Source organism: Jaculus jaculus, chromosome 2, assembly GCF_020740685.1.
Source record: "Jaculus jaculus isolate mJacJac1 chromosome 2, mJacJac1.mat.Y.cur, whole genome shotgun sequence".
Taxonomy (NCBI): Eukaryota; Metazoa; Chordata; class Mammalia; order Rodentia; family Dipodidae; genus Jaculus; species Jaculus jaculus.
In genome coordinates this window covers 120,622,543-120,640,609 of record NC_059103.1, presented here as the reverse complement: position 1 = coordinate 120,640,609, position 18,067 = coordinate 120,622,543, and the positions used below count along the sequence as shown (strand labels likewise).

At 40.9% G+C, this 18,067-nt stretch overlaps 1 protein-coding gene across 2 annotated transcripts in view; it reads left to right on the top strand.

Annotated features, from left to right (window-relative positions):
- Positions 1-18,067, top strand: part of Fras1 (Fraser extracellular matrix complex subunit 1) — a 482,271-nt gene that overhangs the window by 8,905 nt on the left and 455,299 nt on the right. The window lies entirely within an intron of this gene.

The following is an 18,067-nucleotide window of genomic DNA, read 5'->3' as shown; positions in this document are numbered from 1 at the left end:
TTTACATTCTGTGACTGTCTTTTGTGTTCCTTCAACCAGAGGGAAAATTAAATCCCATTCTCTTGTCATATATAAACTAGAGCACAATTTGTTTACATTCCTGTTACATTTGCTTCTTCCTTTGATCTCCTCTCAAAAAAAATTATTGTTATTTAATTCAGTAGAACTGAGAAGATTCTTGATTGTCACTTTGAATTAAAAACTTAAGTTTTGGGTAAACACCAAGCAAATTAACATCTTATCTCTGACCCTCTGCCACATGGGGTGGATAGAATTGAGTTTGAATTTAATGTCAGAGTGACTTGGGGGGAAAAGCTGATGTAAGTCTCATGCATTTTTTTCATTAATAATGTACTATGGTGCATAACAGTGTGTTAAAGCCTTACTGAAAAGCCTGTCTACACTCCATCAACTCTAATAAATGGTGTGACAAGTCATTCCTCACCACTTTTTTATTTTGGTTTAATAAATACTATAAGAAAACAGATCTGTGATGGTTGGGAAGGATTTTCTCCTTTACATCACAACCTGCTATTGATATCTGTGAAATTAATAAACCATCTTGGATTATTCACTGTTGTTGAAATAGATGGGGCTATCTGAAGCATCCAACAATCTAGATAATTACAGATGCTCACAGTAATATTGTTAAATTGGGTCGTTTATGTGCTGCAATTACTCTGCAGGTTTATATATTTTTTTCTTTTATGATTTTTTTTCTATTGAAGAATCAGGAAAAGGCCATTCTTTCCTTCTCTTTTTCATTTCATGCCTTTAAAAGCAGGTCTTCCTTTCTGAGTATTCTTTTGCACATTTTAGAAATTACTTTAAAGTGATCTCAAGTTCATCATTAGTTTTGGAGAGTATTGGTAGGTGGCATAGACAAGTTAGCTATGCAAGAGAATTGCTTCTTCTATAGAGTGCTATAATATTTCAGTATATTTTTATAGCCCTTGATTCATCTGATATTTAACCTAGCTAAATGGTCAGACCATGCATTATTTTATTACTCTTTTCCATTTTTCCTAGATTTCTCATTTTGTAGCCCAAGATGGCTTCAAACTCATGATCTTCCTTCCTTCCGTATCCTGGGTGCTAGGAGTACCCCACGATGCCTAGCTATCCTGTCGTTTGTAATGGAGAATCAAGGAAGAGAGAGAATGATGAAGAAATAGGAGCTTGGTATGGCAGTGCACGGTTTTAATCCCAGCACTCGGGAGGCAGAGGTAGGATTGCTTTAAGTTCAAGGCCACCCTGAGACTACATACTGAATTCCAGGTCAGCCTGAGCTAGAGTGAGATCCTACCCAAAAAAAACAAAAAGAAAAAATTAGCTGAAGTTCTTTGATGATTGAGGAGTAGACAAGGCTGACAACTGGTCTTTTCTTTTCTTTTCTTTTCTTTTCTTTTCTTTTCTTTTCTTTTCTTTTCTTTTCTTTTCTTTTCTTTTCTTTTCTTTTCTTTTCTTTTCTTTTCTTTTCTCTCCTCTCCTCTCCTCTCCTCTCCTCTCCTCTCCTCTCCTCCCCTCCCCTCCCCTCCCCTCCCCTCCCCTCCCCTCCCCTCCCCTCCCCTCCCCTCCCCTCCCCTCTCCTCTCCTCTCCTCTCCTCTTCTTTCTTCTCTTTTCTTTTTTACCTTTACCTGAGGTACCCAGACCATCTTCCATGCTTGACTGTGCTATCTGTTACTGTGCATTTGAAGATGAAAGCATCAGTCAGTTAAAGAGATTAGTCTGGTCAAGTTAAAAGAAAGACAGTATATCCAACTTGAATAGTAAGCCTTACTCTGCTCTGATCTGTGCCTTGGCTGGTCATTCCTAGCGGGATATACTCCCCTGTAACAACTTACTTCTGAACTTCTCCAGATGACATCCTTGCTTATCAAGGCTCTGTTACCTTTGTTCTTAACCTGCCTCAAGCCTGCGATACTTAGAATTGTCTTGATGCGATTCAATCAAGGAGGTAGTATATTTATTTACTATAATAATGTGTTTTATAAAAATATTTTTTAATTGATTTATTTGAGAGTGAGAGAGAATGGGCATGCTAGGGCATTCAGCCACTGCAAACAAACTCCAGATGCATGTGCCACCTTGTGCATCTGGCTTATGTGGGTCCTGGAGAATCAAACCTAAGTCCTTTGGCTTTGCAGGCAAGCACCTTAACTGTTAAGCCAGCCTTCCAGCCCTACAATAAAGTATTTTAAACAGTTACTTATTGAGTGGCAACTCTGGGCCTTCTGTAAACAGATTAAAAAACATCCCTGTTGTTCTGAAGCTTAAATTTGTAATAAGTAAAATATATGGAATGCCAGTTGGTGAGTTGTCAAAAAAAATGGAACAAAATAAATAAAACCCAAAAATATGGGGAGGATAGAAAAATGTACATTTGGGGGGCAAGGTGGCATTTTAAATAGGATGACAGGGAAGGCTTCCCTGAAAAAGTGACATTTGATCAATATTCTGAAGAGGTAATCCTAAGACTGAGCTCTGTGCACATCGAGCTGAAGAGAATGAGGTTGCAGCTCCCATGGCTGTTTGTCCTCCAATACGTGGAGGTCAAGTAGCTGATGCAGATGACCCAGGAGGAAGTGACAGGAGAGGGGTGGGCAGGTAAGAGCTGGCCTGTCTTAGATGGACTTTTCCTGGTCCTTTCAGTAAGGTAGGCGAGCCACTGGAAGCCTGAGAGAAGAGGAATGACAAAGCCTGACTTATTGTTTAATTAAACTGCTGGAATGGGAATATAAAAAGAAATAGTGTTCTTGTTTCTAGGGAAACTATATTGAATACTTTAAAAAGACTCTAGAGGTGAGTCACTAAAAAATTGCAGTCAAATTAAGTGTGGGTGAAGCAGATATGAAAGACTGAGGAAAAACTTGATGATCTAAAGAGGCGCTGCTTTTGGATTTATTTGTAACCACTTTGGATTGGATTCTCTTTCTTTCTTTCTTTCTTTCTTTCTTTTTTTTTTTTGGTTTTTCGAGGTAGGGTTTCACTCTAGCCCAGGCTGACCTGGAATTCACTATGGAGTCTCAGGGTGGCCTTGAACTCACGGCGATCCTCCTACCTCTGCCTCCCAAGTGCTGGTATTAAAGGCGTGCACCACCACGCCCGGCTGGATTCTCTTTCTTTTTAAAGACATTAAAATTGGCAATGAGATTGAGCGTATAGCTCAGTGGTAAAGCAATTGCCCCACATGCAAGAAGAGGCCATAGGTTCAATCCTTAGCACCATGAAACCACAGAAGAAAGGGATCGGGAGGGTAAGAAGAACTCACTAAGTAGTGGTCAATATTGCCTGTGGACATAATTGATTTTGTAATTTGTTACCTCTTCATATGACCTAGTGTTGAAGGGAGGCATTGCACCTGTATCAGAGAAATGACCAATGGATGTGTGCTAATATGTTATGAGGGAGAGAGCTTGGGAGCCTTGTGCTCTAACTACTCTTGGGCTTCCCAGTTCATTCCTTGGGAAAGAGAGGTTCCCTTGTGAAAGTCATCTCATTCCAGAGCAGGCCTTGCACTTGGTGGTTTGATGCTATCTTAAGTCTACCTGCATGCTCATCATTTTTGAGCTACAGGTCACTTCAGAGATCACGTAGTTCAAGGTCCTCATTTTATGGTAGAGGAAACTGGAGCAGAGATGTGCAATATTTATTTATTTATTTATTTATTTGAGAGCGACAGACACAGAGAGAAAGACAAATAGAAGGAGAGAGAGAGAATGGGCGCGCCAGGGCTTCCAGCCTCTGCAAACGAACTCCAGATGCGTGCGCCCCCTTGTGCATCTGGCTAACGTGGGACCTGGGGAACCGAGCCTCGAACCGGGGTTCTTAGGCTTCACAGGCAAGCGCTTAACCACTAAGCCATCTCTCCAGCCCGAGATATGCAATTCTTGAGGCTCATTCTCTTGTCCAGTGAGTGATCAGAAGTGAAGAGCTGGTCAGGTTTGCAGTTGCAAATGTCAGCTTAGACAGGAGAGTTCCATAAAGAATCGAGCTCATGGCAACATGGATTTAAGTGCTTTTTAGCTGCTAACTGGTACCTGTCTCCCTGTCTTATGAAGTGACCGCTTACTGGTACTCTTTGTTCTCCTCACTTGTTGCCTGGGAAGCTGCCAAAAAGCTGAGTACTCATGGTCCGGGTACAGTCTAACACCCTGAGCTGCAATCTTCCTCTTCTGCTGCATACCAGCGCCATGACCTTAGTCAAGTTTCATAACCTTTATTAAAAAATACTTTATTTATTTATTTGAACATAGGAAGAGCCAGAGATAAGAGAGAGAGAGAGAGAGAGAGAGAGAGAGAGAGAGAGAGAGAGAGAGAAAGAGAATGGGTGTGCCAGAGCCTTTAAACCACTGCAAATGAACTCCAGGTGCATGTGCCACCCTGTGCATCTGGCTTTACATAGGTACTGGGGAATTGATCCTGGGTTGTTAGGCTTTGCAGGCAAATGCCTTAACCTCTGAGCCATATCTCCAGCCCCAAGTTCTATAACCTTTTGTTATCTCTATTGCCTCTATGTCAAATGGATTTTTAAAAAAGATTTATTATTATTTATTTATTTGAGAGAGAGAGATAGAGAAAGAGGCAGGTAGAGTGGGGAGGGAGGTGACAGGGACTCTAGCTACTGCAAACAAACTCAGATGCATGTGCCACCTGTGCATGTGGCTTATATGGGTTCTATGGAATCAAAGCTGGGTCCTTTGGCTTTGCAGGCAAGCACCTTAACCAAGAAGCCATCTATCAAACCCTCAAATGGGTTTTTAATATTTTTTTCTTTAAGGCAAGCCCATCAGACTGGTCTTTTTAAAAATGTGTGTGTGTGTGTGTGTGAGAGAGAGAGAGAGAGAGAGAGAGAGAGAGAGAGAGGAGAGAATGAATTGCCCCCCCCCCAGGGCTTCCGGCCATTGCAATCAAACTCCAGGTGTACCCCCTTGTGCACATGTTTGACCTTGCATGTTTGCATCACTTTGTGTATCTGGATTATATGGAATCTGGAGAGTTGAACATGAGTCCTTAGCCTTCACAGGCAAGAGCTCTAACTGCTAAGCTATCTCTCCAGCCCTCAAACTTTTTTTTTTTTTTTTTTTGAGGTAGGGTCTCACTCTAGCCCAGGCTGACCTGAAATTCACTATGGAGTCTCAGGCTGGCCTTGAACTCACGGCAATCCTCCTACCTCTGCCTCCTGAGTGCTGGGATTAAAGGTGTGTACCATCACGCCTGGCTCAAATTTTTTTTTTTTTGAGAGAGAGAAGGAATTGGTTTGCCAGGGCATCAGCTCCTGAAATCAAACTCCAGATGCTTGCATCAACTAGAGAGCATGTGTGACCTTGTGCTTGCCTCAACTTTGTGCGTCTGGCTCATGTGGGATCGTGACAGTCAGACATGGGTCCTTAGGCTTTGCAGGCAAGCGTCTTAACCACTAAGTCATCTCTCCAGCCTTCAAATTAGTTTTGTATTTGTGAAGTAGGTTCTCACTCTAGCCCAGGCTGACCTGGAATTCATTAAGTAGTCTCAGGGTGGCCTTGAACTCACAGAGATCCTCCTACGTCTGCCTCCCAAGTGCTGGCATTATAGGCGTGCACCACTCAAATGAGCTTTTAATGGGATCAAGAAGGCAGTGTGTGGGAGACATGTAAATGCAGGGTGTGTCATGTGCTGTCTTTCTGCCATAACAAATTCCTCTTTACCAGTGGAGCAGAATGGACAGTGACTGAGACCATTCACTAGGATTTAATCCTGTCAGCAGCGTAGAAAGTACAGCTTGCCTTTCTAGCTGAGGAAGCTGAGGCTCAGCAGTGTGAAGAAGTTGTTCTAAGTTGCACAGCCAGTAAGTGCCAGAGGAAGAGAAGGTTCAGACCTGTTCAGACAGAAAGCCACTTCATTTAGTATTCTGCTTCTCATCGCCAAGCCAGCCTGCTTGTCTCTGAGCACAATTAGCTTACTTCACCTTTGGTTCTATTTGCCCAACCCCCTGCCCAGTGCACCTGTTGTGCAGTTGTCTCTGCCAGTCTCTGTCTCCGACCTCCTGGAAAAGCCAGCTGTCCCTGGCTAACCCCTTCCAATTTACAGGAGGTTCTCCTGTACTAGTGAGTGTGCGCTAATGGCACTCCAGGATGCAAGCAGCATTCCGAGGGGCGTCGCATGTTCACAGCCTCACAGCGCTGCACACAGTGTGTCATGTGCATATGTTGAGATGCACGCCTGCATGCGTGTGCGTTGAGCCCCCTCACTGTGCTGTGCTTTCCAGCTTCTGTCAGCCGTCTGGACTCACATTGACATTCTGGGATATTTGGTCCTGAGCCACATGTGAGCCATCTCAGTTATATTCTGACTTCAGCTGTCTCTCTTCTCCTTTCCTTAACTTTGTCTTCTCTATTTTTTTTTCTTTTCATTCTTTTATCAGGTCAGAAATTGCCAGAAGGAACCAAAAATACCACAAGAAATGCTGGTCTAATTTTGAGTCTGTCCCTTGCCCCACAATATCCAGGCATTTTTAGACTTAAGGCCTGTGCCAGTCAGTGCTGTGGAGGGAAGTGTGGCTATCTCAGATGAAGAATCCATCACAGGGAAACTGTTAATACGCTTTGTCATGGCAGGGGTGTGTGGTGTGAGGAGGAAAATAAATTTCCTATTTCTAACTTTTCACATATCATTTACACTTTTCCATCTATATCAAATAAAAATAGGTTAACTGCTCTTTAACTTTGTGGCAACATAAGCAAACACTTCTTCTTTATTAATTCTTCCTTGGGGATGGGTGCTTTGATTCTTACCTCAATTTTTCATTCTGTTAAATAGATCTGAGCTATCCCCTTCACAGCATTGTTGGCAAGATTAAAGGAGATTAATATGATCTACTTAGCCCAGTGTTCAATAGAATGTAGTGGCCATTCTTATAACACAGTTAAGATTGGCAGAGGTGAGCAAATCTATTCTTCTCCAAGACCAAAGAGTGTTACATATTGGATTTTCCTACATGAGCCACTTTGGCTGACAAAGTAAATCTTGAAGCACTAACTCTGAGATTGGAAGGAAAACTGTCAAGGACAATAAAAATGTGGAGTGTTTGATGTATATAGTATATGATAGCAGAAAGACCAAAAGTTTGAAGTTTGGTGTTATGTGGCTTCACATACAATCCTTTATCAACTAGTCAACTTCATCATATGTATAATGGGGAGTCTACTCCTCATAGGGTGAATTGGTAAAGCAACTGACAGCATGCTTGTTGCAGAAGTGACCTGACAAGGAACAGGTGTTCCCATCATCTAGATGGCAACAAGTTATTGGAATGGTAGTGACCCAGTGATAGAGGCCAGGGCATCTTGGCTCAGATCCTGTGATGGACGTACTTACTGGATAATGTGGAGTCAGCTGTCTGAATGAAATGAAGCCTCATTTTCTAAACTTGTAGTTTAAAAGAGCTAGGTCAGATTCCCCCAAAGATTCCATAGCGCAGGGTTGCAGTGGAGGAAATATCCCATGCCTGTGATCTCCAGTGCTGTACCCACGAACCACGCGGGGTTAGTGGCCCTGAGGAACTGAAGGTTTGGCTTTTCTTACTTTCAGTGAAAATTTACATTTAAATAGCCACCATGGGCTGTGGCTTCTGTATTGGACATAGCAGTTTTAGGGATTAAAAATTCTCAATAAATGGTAGAGTGCTTTGAAATACAGGCTCTCAGACAGTTGTCACTGTGGGAAGAGTCTTAATGTAGCATGTTTAGAATGCATAAGGAAAATAGAAACTTGCTGTAGTTCCCCTGCTTACCTTTTATAATTCAAACAGTTTTAAGGTCATTCCTCGTATTCATCCCTGCCCGTGTTGTTCAGTATGTTTTCTGGAATAAAAGAAAGCTCTAGCGTGACAGCAGAGCTGCTCCCACAGCCTAATCTTATGTGTTCCATTAAAAGGTTTATGCCGTTTTGTGTTTGGTCAGAATGTGATGTACTCAGGGGGGTGTTCCCCATTGTGCATGTTGGAAAAAACTAAGAAATGTTGGTCCAATCTGAAGGCTCTGCTGATTGAAGCCAAGAAAAACTAAGAAAGAGTTCTCAAGTAGTTCCGTGCTTTCACAAAATTGGTGCACTATGCTATTACTTTCTTTTATTTGAAACTGCAACAGAAAAGATAGCTCATAGGAATGAAGTCCCCAAAACTCATTTGTGTCGCTATTCCTCCATATGCTCAAGAAATTCCACTAAGAAGAGCAAAGCAGAAAGCTCGGAAGCTTTTCCTACTAATTGCTCTGAATTCCTGTAGTTACTGGGCGAATCTTGCTCCATGGCTTCTATAGAAACATAGCAGACTTTTCAGCCCTAGGGCAGTAAGTACATGGTTTCCTATGCATGCGTTCCCGTGGTAGGGAGGGGAGAGCAGTACAGTCAGCCATTCCTTAATGTTTTGTAAGTCTGCTAGGTAACAGCCCACTACCCTTCTGTCGGGTCTTATAGTATATCATTCCTCTTCAAAATGCCTTTTGTCTTTTGCACTTATTTTTAAATACTGCATTTCTGCTTAAGGGAGCTCTTGGACAGGGTGAGAAAAGTGCCCTTACTTCTAAGGGAGCAGGTTTGAACTTTTAGGTACCAGGTGGTGAGAAGTGGCCAGTAAGTGCCTCTAACAGTTCTTTTTCTTTGCTGGGGCTTCATATGTTTTACACCATCATCAGATGTGCTGGTTTCTTGTTTGGGAATTTATGTCTTAGAGTAATTGTGTGAGAGGAATAACGCAAGAGATTTTGTGCTTTTTATTTATGAATCATCCATATACATTTTCATTCTTATTCATATTTTGTGGTAGGAACAGATGTTTTAAGTTAACAAACACATTTCTTATGCTTTGTTTGGAATTTAGGAGATGCAGCTGAGCTTAGAAGCCATACTTATTTGCTCCAACTATGTTTTGTTGGATCATATTTCTCAATATTCTTGGACAGGCCACACATCCCCTCCCATTTATTTATTTTTTAATGTTTGTACCTTTTTTTTTGGCTCCAAATTGCCTTGCAATCTAGTGTTTCATTTTGATTTTTCTCATTTCTCTGTGTATAACTACAAAATATATACATATGCATGTTTTACATAGCATATTTACATATTCATATATATGTGTATGTATCCTCTACAAGAGAACTGTCACTCATTTATGACAACCTGTGGTATTATTATAATTTACTTAGCTTCTTGAGTTCTTTGCTTACTAAGGGAAAACTAATTTATGAATATCAAATGTCAACTGAGTTAAGCCAGTTATGTCTTCTTGGTATTTGAATTATAAATGTCTAAAGAAAAGTCAGCTTTGGAAATTTCATATGGATGACATTTTATTTCTGTGATAGGAGGGGACATTTAAATATAAGTTGGCACAAAAGAACTTTAAAAAAAAATCACTGAACAGTTTTATGTAAATTGAGTGCAGAACTTCTTGTGTCCCAGCTAAGTTCCTTTGACAATGATTTGCCTTTTTTTAGGCTTCCAGCATTTATAAACTGGACTCAAGTAAGCAAGAAAGGGGAAAGCTCTTATAGTAATAAGTGGCTCATTGTTAGTACACAGGAGGCCTTGAATTTGGGCCATGACCTGGGAGTGCTTTCCTGACAGCTCCTGAGATTGGTTATTTATTCAATTTATGTCATGCTTTTCCTCCAAAGAGAAATTGTATGGGCGGGGAAGGGACCAGCCAGAAGAGTGTGTCTGCATGGAAAAGCACATTTCATTGTTCTTTGTATCTCACGTTCTTGAAATTGTTTTGTAAATAGCAAGAGAGAGTTATTCACATAAACAGGCACTCACTATTTGGTGTACTTTCTGTAGAAGAAACTTGGGGTGAAAAACCAGGAGTCAAAGGAATGTGAACTGAGTGCTATGCAGTAACCACTCTCTCTCATGCTTGCCAGGGCATAGGAGTGATCCAGCAGGATCACCTGTATTGGGTCCGGTGACTGGATCCATAGAGGCCATGATTGAGAGAAGGCATCGGCTGAACCCTTGCGACACATAGTAATTGGCCCTGGGCTGCCTACTCTACAGTTCCTCCCTTTTGTCCGATTTTTAAAAAAATCAGTTCTTCCTCCCATGGTGGTATAAATCCTAAATGTGAACTAAACTGGATATTTATATTTCTTTGCCAAAGATTGTTTAAAACCTCATATCTTTGCATATAACCAAGTTGTGGCCAGAGAAATGTGTGTGGAAGTCTGCTAACATTGTTGAGTGTTTGAAAAGAGACTCGTCAATAGCCCTCCCCTTCCAGGTCTGAACAAGTTGAGAGGTAAAACAGAGTAAATGTAGAAGCCAAAACCATTCCCTAGGGGTTTAGGGTGTTGCTCAGTGGTAGAGGCCTTGCTTATAAGGTGTGATCCCTGCTTTCAACCATCAGCACCGACAAAGTAACTAACTATGGGATGAATGAATGAGTGAATAAATGAATGAATGATTGAACAAACTAAATATGTTCCCTTTTATTTTGTTTATTTTTGTGCATGCGAATCTGTTTGTTTTATGTATGCTTGTTCATGTATATGTGTGTGGACACGTGGACCTGGGCACACATAGAGGCCGGAAGTTGATGCTGATGTTCCTGTGGAACCTGTTCTGTGCATGTGTAAGAGCACATGGGCATGCTGTCTTCATTTGACTAAACAAATAAACATCACAATATGTATACTTTTTGGCTGGCCTTTTTTTCTTTTTGGTGTGTGTGTGTGTGTGTGTGTGTGTGTGTGTGTGTTTATTGCCACACATATATTGCAGTGTATATGTATATGTGGCACTCAGAGGACAACTTCAGGGTGTTGGTCCTCACTGTCCACTTTGTTCTGAGACAGAGCCTCTTTTGATTGTTACTGTGAACACCAGACTACAGCTGGTCCACAGCTTAGGATTCTCCTGGCTCCACCTCCCAGTGCTGTAGGCACACTGGCATTATGGACACATATACTACTTGCATCCCGTTTTATGTGGGTTCTGGGTATTCAAATTCCAATCATCAGGCTTTCACAGTACGTGCTTTTAACCATGGAACCATTGTCACATACACCAACCTTTCTGATGAAGGGTGTTGTGTAGTCCAGGGTAGCTTTAAAGTCACTATGTAGCTGAGGCTGGCCTTGGTCCTTCTGTCTGTGCTGGGATTGCAAGCATACACCATCATGCCTGGCTTGGCTACATGTTTTTTAAAATTTAATGCTGTATAATGGGTATTTTTATAAAACTGACTTTTCTTTCCCATACACATCAATCTGTACTATTATCTTTCATGGATTGATATAAGTTAGTTGCTCATCCCTACTGACTGGTGCTCTGAATAATCCTTTAAGGATTATAAGCAACATCACGATAAATGCTATTATATGTCTTCTTTAGTGTGCATTCCTTAGAAATACAACTTTTTAAACAAATGGTATATATTTTTAAAATATTCTTGTTCATTTAATATTTTATAACATACTACCCTTCATTAATGCCACTCCAATGCTGTATCCAGTACTCTGATTTTAGAAAGATTGACTTTTTTAAAGGTTAATGGAATAGATGATGGTATCGGCAAATTGGATAACATTTAAAAATATCTATAGTATAAAACATGAAAAAAAACAATAAAATGGATATTTTTCCCCCCAGCATGTGCATGTGTACATAGAAGGTGAGATGTGTGTGTGGGGGGGGGAGGTTATGCACATGTGTGTACATGTGTTTGTAGATGTGACACCTTGTGTATATCCACAGAGGCTAGGAAGGCATTCCCTTTCACTGCTCATCCACTTGCTTTCTTGAGGAAGTCTCTTCACTGATTCCATAGCTTGTGTACCTTTCATGAGCTCCAGCATTTTTCTGGTCTCTGCTCCCCACAGGACTGGGGTTATAGGTATAGATGACCACATCCAGCTGTTTATATGGGTTCTAGGGAGTCAAATTCAGTGGTGTCAGTTCCCCTCTGGCTCTCATGATTGCCAGCAAGCACCCTGAACCTTGTATATATATATTTTTTTCTTTGTGTTTTCGAGGTAAGGTCTCATTACAGCTCAGGCTGACCTGGAGTTCACTATGTAGTCTCAGGGTGGCCTCAAACTCCTCACAGCAATCCCCCTACCTCTGCCTCCTGAGTGCTGGGATTAAAGGCATGCGCCACCACACCTGGCTTGAACCTTGTATATGTAATCTTGAACAGTTTCTCCAGCCACAAATAAAGGTTTTCAAAAATTTGTTGCAAACAAGCCAAATAATTCATGCATATATTTAAGAATACCATGAAATGTAGGGAACCAAGCAGCCTGAGAATAGAGAATTCACATAAGAAAAAATATATCCAGTGAACAAATATACTGTGAAGAAACAAGGCTGCATATGGTGGTACATACCTACAGTTCCACACTCAGGAGGCCAAGGCAGGAGGACTTGAGGCCACTTGGGCTATATAGAAACATCCTGTTGACATACTATGACCATTGTTATCTTTATATTTAATACAAATAAAAGTTAAACTTGCTGGGTGTGGTGGCGCATGCCTTTAATCCCAGCACTCGGGAGGCAGAGGTAGGAGGGTCACAGTGAGTTCTAGGCCATCCTGAGACTACATGGTGAATTCCAGGTCAGTCTGGGTTAGAGTGAGACCCTACCTCACCTCTCCAAAAGAAGGTTAAACTTATAATGGGATTATATTATGTTTACCAGTAAACATATTAGTATAACCTTATACTTATTAGGAAAAAATCAGTGATTAAAATTGATTTTGATAGTGACTTCATGGAATTTGCACTGAGTCAATGTAGAATAAAGTTAAGGCTGAAAAAAATCTCAGTTAGTCTAAATAACACAATTTGGAGAGAAAACATAAACTGCTTTTATGAAGGGAATATTTGGGGTAGGATGATATAAGCTCTCATATTATAATATGTCATATTGCTTTATATGAAACATGTAGTTATTTGTTATGCTGTTTATTGCTTTTAAAAATGTAGCAACATAGAAATGAAGTCTTTGTACTAAAAACAAACAAACAAACAAACCCAGAAATGCTTTTCCTGGTATTATTTATAAAATAAGAAGTATCTGAATGTCTATATTAGGAGAATGGTTAACTGAATCATAAATTAACTTGACATGGGACATTATATAGTCATTATCATAATAGATGTGAAGAGCAGCTAGCCATGTAGACACATTTAGGAGGTAATGTTAAGTGGAAGACAGAGTGCTGAGTCCACACTTTGGGATTAAAACTTTCCAACATGTGCCTTTCTTTGATTTGGGTCTGTCAAAGGGATAAAACATTTTTAGCCAACAGGACAGAGGGAGTTTGCAAGTACAGGATATAGAACCAGTGATGAGAGGAGATGGCAGTTAGAAGACTGTAAACAATGGATGGAGAAAGGCAAGAAGGGCTGATTGCCATGATCGGCATCATGTGGTGGATATTGATGAGATTTTGTTTTCAATGATAGGAGTGAAGCCAGAGAAAACATGTGAAAATTAAATTATTTAGGACTCACTGCAAACAAAGAAAACTCAAAGCCCCCTCCCTTACCTTGAAGTCTAATGCAATAGGACAGCGACAGACTCAGCTGCATCTGTGTGTTTACATGATGTCACCTGCACCCCCTCATACAGCCTCTCTTGACAAATACCTTATTTGGGGTTGGCATCATTCCCAGGTATTCTGTCTATGGTTGCTGCATTGTTTTATATAGTTTAAATAGTGTTTACTTCCAAATAGAAGACAGCCCATTTCTGGGGAGGTATCTCCAGCAAAAGTTCTAGGGAAAGTTCTGGTTGTGGCTTGAGTCAAGGGCCACTCCCCAGTTATATGCATACCTTGTGCAGAAGAAGAATGCTCGAGACTGATGGCATTACCACATGGAAGAGGGCAGCACTAAAGATGAAAGCCTGCTGGCCGGAGAGAAAGGAGCAGATGTTCCCTTCAAGGATAAATAGACAGTCAGAAGCCACTTGGCTTGTTTTCTGAGTTTTAAGTGAAAGCTGCCATCTGTGTGATTGGCCTAACCAGCACTGGTGGAAAAGCGATCCTCAGAATCAGGTCTTCTACTTTGTGACTTCCTTCGTTGGTCTATAGCCAGAATCTGTCCTTTGGACTTTAGATATCTCACCTGTCTATGGAATGGCTTAGTCAACCTCTGTGTAAGGACATCTGTTCCTTTTGCCCACCTGGGTCATGAGTCATCTAATCACACGGTTGGCATTGTTTCTATAGGCTGGCATTCATGTTCACTTGTTTTTATCTGAAGCTGAGGAGAAAGTTAGTTGGATGCATTTCACTCTATAATAAACCTTAGGTTGTTTGAAAGTAATAGTCAGCAAAGCATGGACGTATTTGATAAATTAGGGCTGCACTGACATCCTTGCTGATCATGTGGAGGGAGAGCAGTGAAGTAAGTGAGTAGTAGGTTAGATGTTAATACATTTTGAAATGGAATCTTTTATTGTTTTCTTGAAGTGCTTATTTGAACATTTCTCAAGTCCTTAGTTCTTTGTTTCATTTATTTTCTTTTGATAGATGACCAGCAGAAAGAGAAGAGAGTCTGTAATGGAGTCTGAGAATGTACTGACTAGAGTGCCAGAGCTTAAAGTGTACAGGGCCAAACATTTTTCTAATCCTCTGAAATGAGAGCATGACTTATACAATTTTCATGGCAAGATCATTGTCCCAGAGTGTGGAATGAGAGGAGTAAGTTAAATCATGGTATTTGAGGTGTTCAGGAGCTTTATATTATTATCTTGAAGGACCTACCATCATTTCTAGCCTTCTAGGCAGTGTCCTTCTTTCTCCCTTTGGCTCTTGAAAGAGTATGAAAAAGAAGTTTTAAGATACAGGAAATGAGATAAGGTTGGTCATTTGTTTTCATTAATTAGTACCTGTAGTCCCCTTAAATAAAACTTCCCTTCCCCAACTGTAAGGATATTGAAGTTATTTGCTTCTATTCATTGAGACCTTCAAAGACTGCTTTCTTTATCTTTAGATATCTCAGTGTTGAGATGTGAGGCAAGTTGCCTTTCATGTGATGCAGATGTTTCTCAGTATTTTGTTTTCCCAATGCTGCTAGTCCTTGTAGCTTAAGGCTCATAGATGCCACTAAGATGCAAAGAAAATGGAAATGGGTGGGTCTTGATACATTAGGCTAAGGAGTGTAGATGGGGGCATCATAGGTGAAGGGCTCCTGCAGTTTCTGTCAGGCTTAAGTCCAAACCATGGGCAGAGAAAATTAAGAGCATTAGGAAAATTACATGGGAACTCTGGGATACAAAGGGAAGAGAAAACAAAGAAACAGAAATGTGAGTTAAAAAGAATTTTGGGGGCTAGAGAGATGGCTTAGCGGTTAAGCACTTGCCTGTGAAGCCTAAGGACCCCTGTTCGAGGCTCGGTTCCCCAGGTCCCACATTAGCCAGATGCACAAGGGGGCGCACGCGTCTGGAGTTCCTTTGCAGAGGCTGGAAGCCCTGGCGCGCCCATTCTCTCTCTCTCCCTCTATCTGTCTTTCTCTCTGTGTCTGTCACTCTCAAATAAATAAATAAATAATTTTTTTTAAAAAAAAGAACTTTGGGAAAAGAACTGCTATCCATTATTTTTTTAATAGCTGAAACAACACTTAGAAAGCATGGCTTAGTGGTCTGTTCCGTTTATTATATTTGTTTTCTTTCATCTCAAGGATGTTAATATAAGAAGTAGACATATGCGTCTACCCTTTTGAGACAGAGCTGGCTTGACCCTAAGTCGTTCCTCCTCAAGAACTCAAGAGTTCCTCCTGCCTGAGCCTCCCAAGTAGGCATGCGCCCTGCACCCAACTCTGCTTTGACAAAAAGTGTTCTAATTCAATATTTTTCCGTTTTTGTATTTGCTTTAGTTTTCTCCACAGTTCTTTGTGTTAACATCTTAGTTTTTTCTCTAGAGTGAGAAAACATGTGAACAAGGAAATAGAACTGAGCCATCATTTATAATTTTCTCCTTATTAGATGATGGTGGTGGCATATTTTGTGTGTGGAGGGGGTGGGGGACAAGGGAAACAATTCTGCCTATTCTGTCACGGCTTCTGTCTTGGATACTGCTGTCTTCTGGATCTCAGAGTGGGCCCAAGCCTTAATAATAGGTGTGATATTATGTACAACGTACACCTTGCAAATGGATTGACATCTCACCTTTTGGTAACTCAGCTCCCTGGCAATCTCACCTATTTGGAATACAGCTAAGAAACAGGAACTAACAACAAAAGGTCTGAAAAAGAGCCAAAATAGATACTACATTGTCTATGCCTGGAAGGGCTGATTGATTTATTCCCTCTGGACTAGGAGAACAGCCCCGTTGTTGTCTTCACACCCGGGCTATTGAAGAGCACTGCCTAATTGCAGAACTCAGCAGTGTTGCCTAGAGAGAGGCTGGTGCACTCGGGCTAATAGTAGAAAGAGTAGAATATGTAGGAGAGCACTTCTGTCAAAGATTTTGAGTCCTTTTTTTTATAATTATAATTATAATTATATATATATATATATATATATATATATATTTAAATTTTTTTATTTACTTATTTCCGAGAGAGAGAGAAAGAGGTAGATAGAACGATAGAGAATGGGCACCCCAGGGCCTCTAGCCACTGCAGATGAAGTTCAGACGCATGTGCCACAGTGCGCATCTGGCTTATGTGGGTACTGGTGAATATGCAGGCAAGTGCTTTAACCACCAAGCCATCTCTCCAGCCCAATAATTATATATTTCAAAATCAGTTTTTATTTTATTATCAGGAAAGCCATAAAAAAGTCAAGTCTTGGGCTGGAGAGATGGCTTAGCGGTTAATCGCTTGCCTATCAAGCCTAAGGACCCTGGTTCAAGGCTCGATTCCCCAGGATCCACGTTATCCAGATGCACAAGGGGCGCACACGTCTGGAGGTCCTTTGCAGTGGCTAGAGGCCCTGGCGTGCCCATTCTCTAGCTATCTATCGGCCTCTTTCTCTCTCGGTCGCTCTCAAATAAATAAATAGAAAACAAAAAGTTAAAAAAAATGTCCATACTTGCATATGTGTTTTCTTTAAAAAAAAAAGTCAAGTCTTTTCTAAGTGGAATAGAATACCTAGAAGATAGGTTTTATTGTCCAGAGTTTGTGGATAGCTGAATGGACCTGCTGTGGGAAACAATGTGAAGTAATATCATCTCTGTTCAGTTCTGCTTTTGCAGGAATATGTAATTTAAACTACACACATTTGTTGTACAAGCAGATACATGTCAACATTCCACAGATGCATGTGGGCTGCATTCATTTTGGGCTTAGAAACACTTTACCATCTAAAATTCCTTGATAGCTTGATAGTTGTAGAATATTTGTTTTTACCTCTAATCTTCCATTTGTGTGGCAAGTTTTTTTTTTTTTTTTTAGTTGTAGTACTTTCTCAGTCTATCCCAGGATACTTGCTGGGTCAGATCTGAAGCTATAGAGAGGCAGATAGAGGTGAGGTATGTCTCTAAAACTTATCATCTTCCCTATGGTGGAGGAATACAACCTTTCTGATAGTGGAGGCATGGGTAAATATTGAGTTGGTGTTTAGCAGCACACCCTGATTGATGTGGGACCTAGGATCCCTATGGAACGGACTTCAACCCTGAAAACAATTGAAATTCATATGTCTGATGTTATGTGCTGTGATGATAGGCGGCAACAGGATCCCCGGCAGGAAGATTTCTGCAAGAGAGGACACTGATCTGGTGATGATCTAGACCAGCACCTCCCAGTGGAACTTTCTGCAGTGAGGAAGACTGTTGTATATCTGTGCTGGTAGCTACGTACCACACCTGGTTATTGAACATTTGAAATGTGGTTTGTGTCAAATAGGAACTGGATTGTAGTTTGTTTATTTTGAACTAAACATAAATATAGTTACATGTGGCTATGAGCTACCATGTGGACAGCGCTAGTACTGACTTCCTAGCAAAGGATCACGGGGCATTTGGGTTACCAAGGCAAACTTCTCCTTCTCGGCTTTCTGAGCAGTTTTGCACCTGGACCAGAGGGCTGAGGAAAAGATGGAGAGAAGTATGGTGATTGAGACTCAGACTGTCTTAGA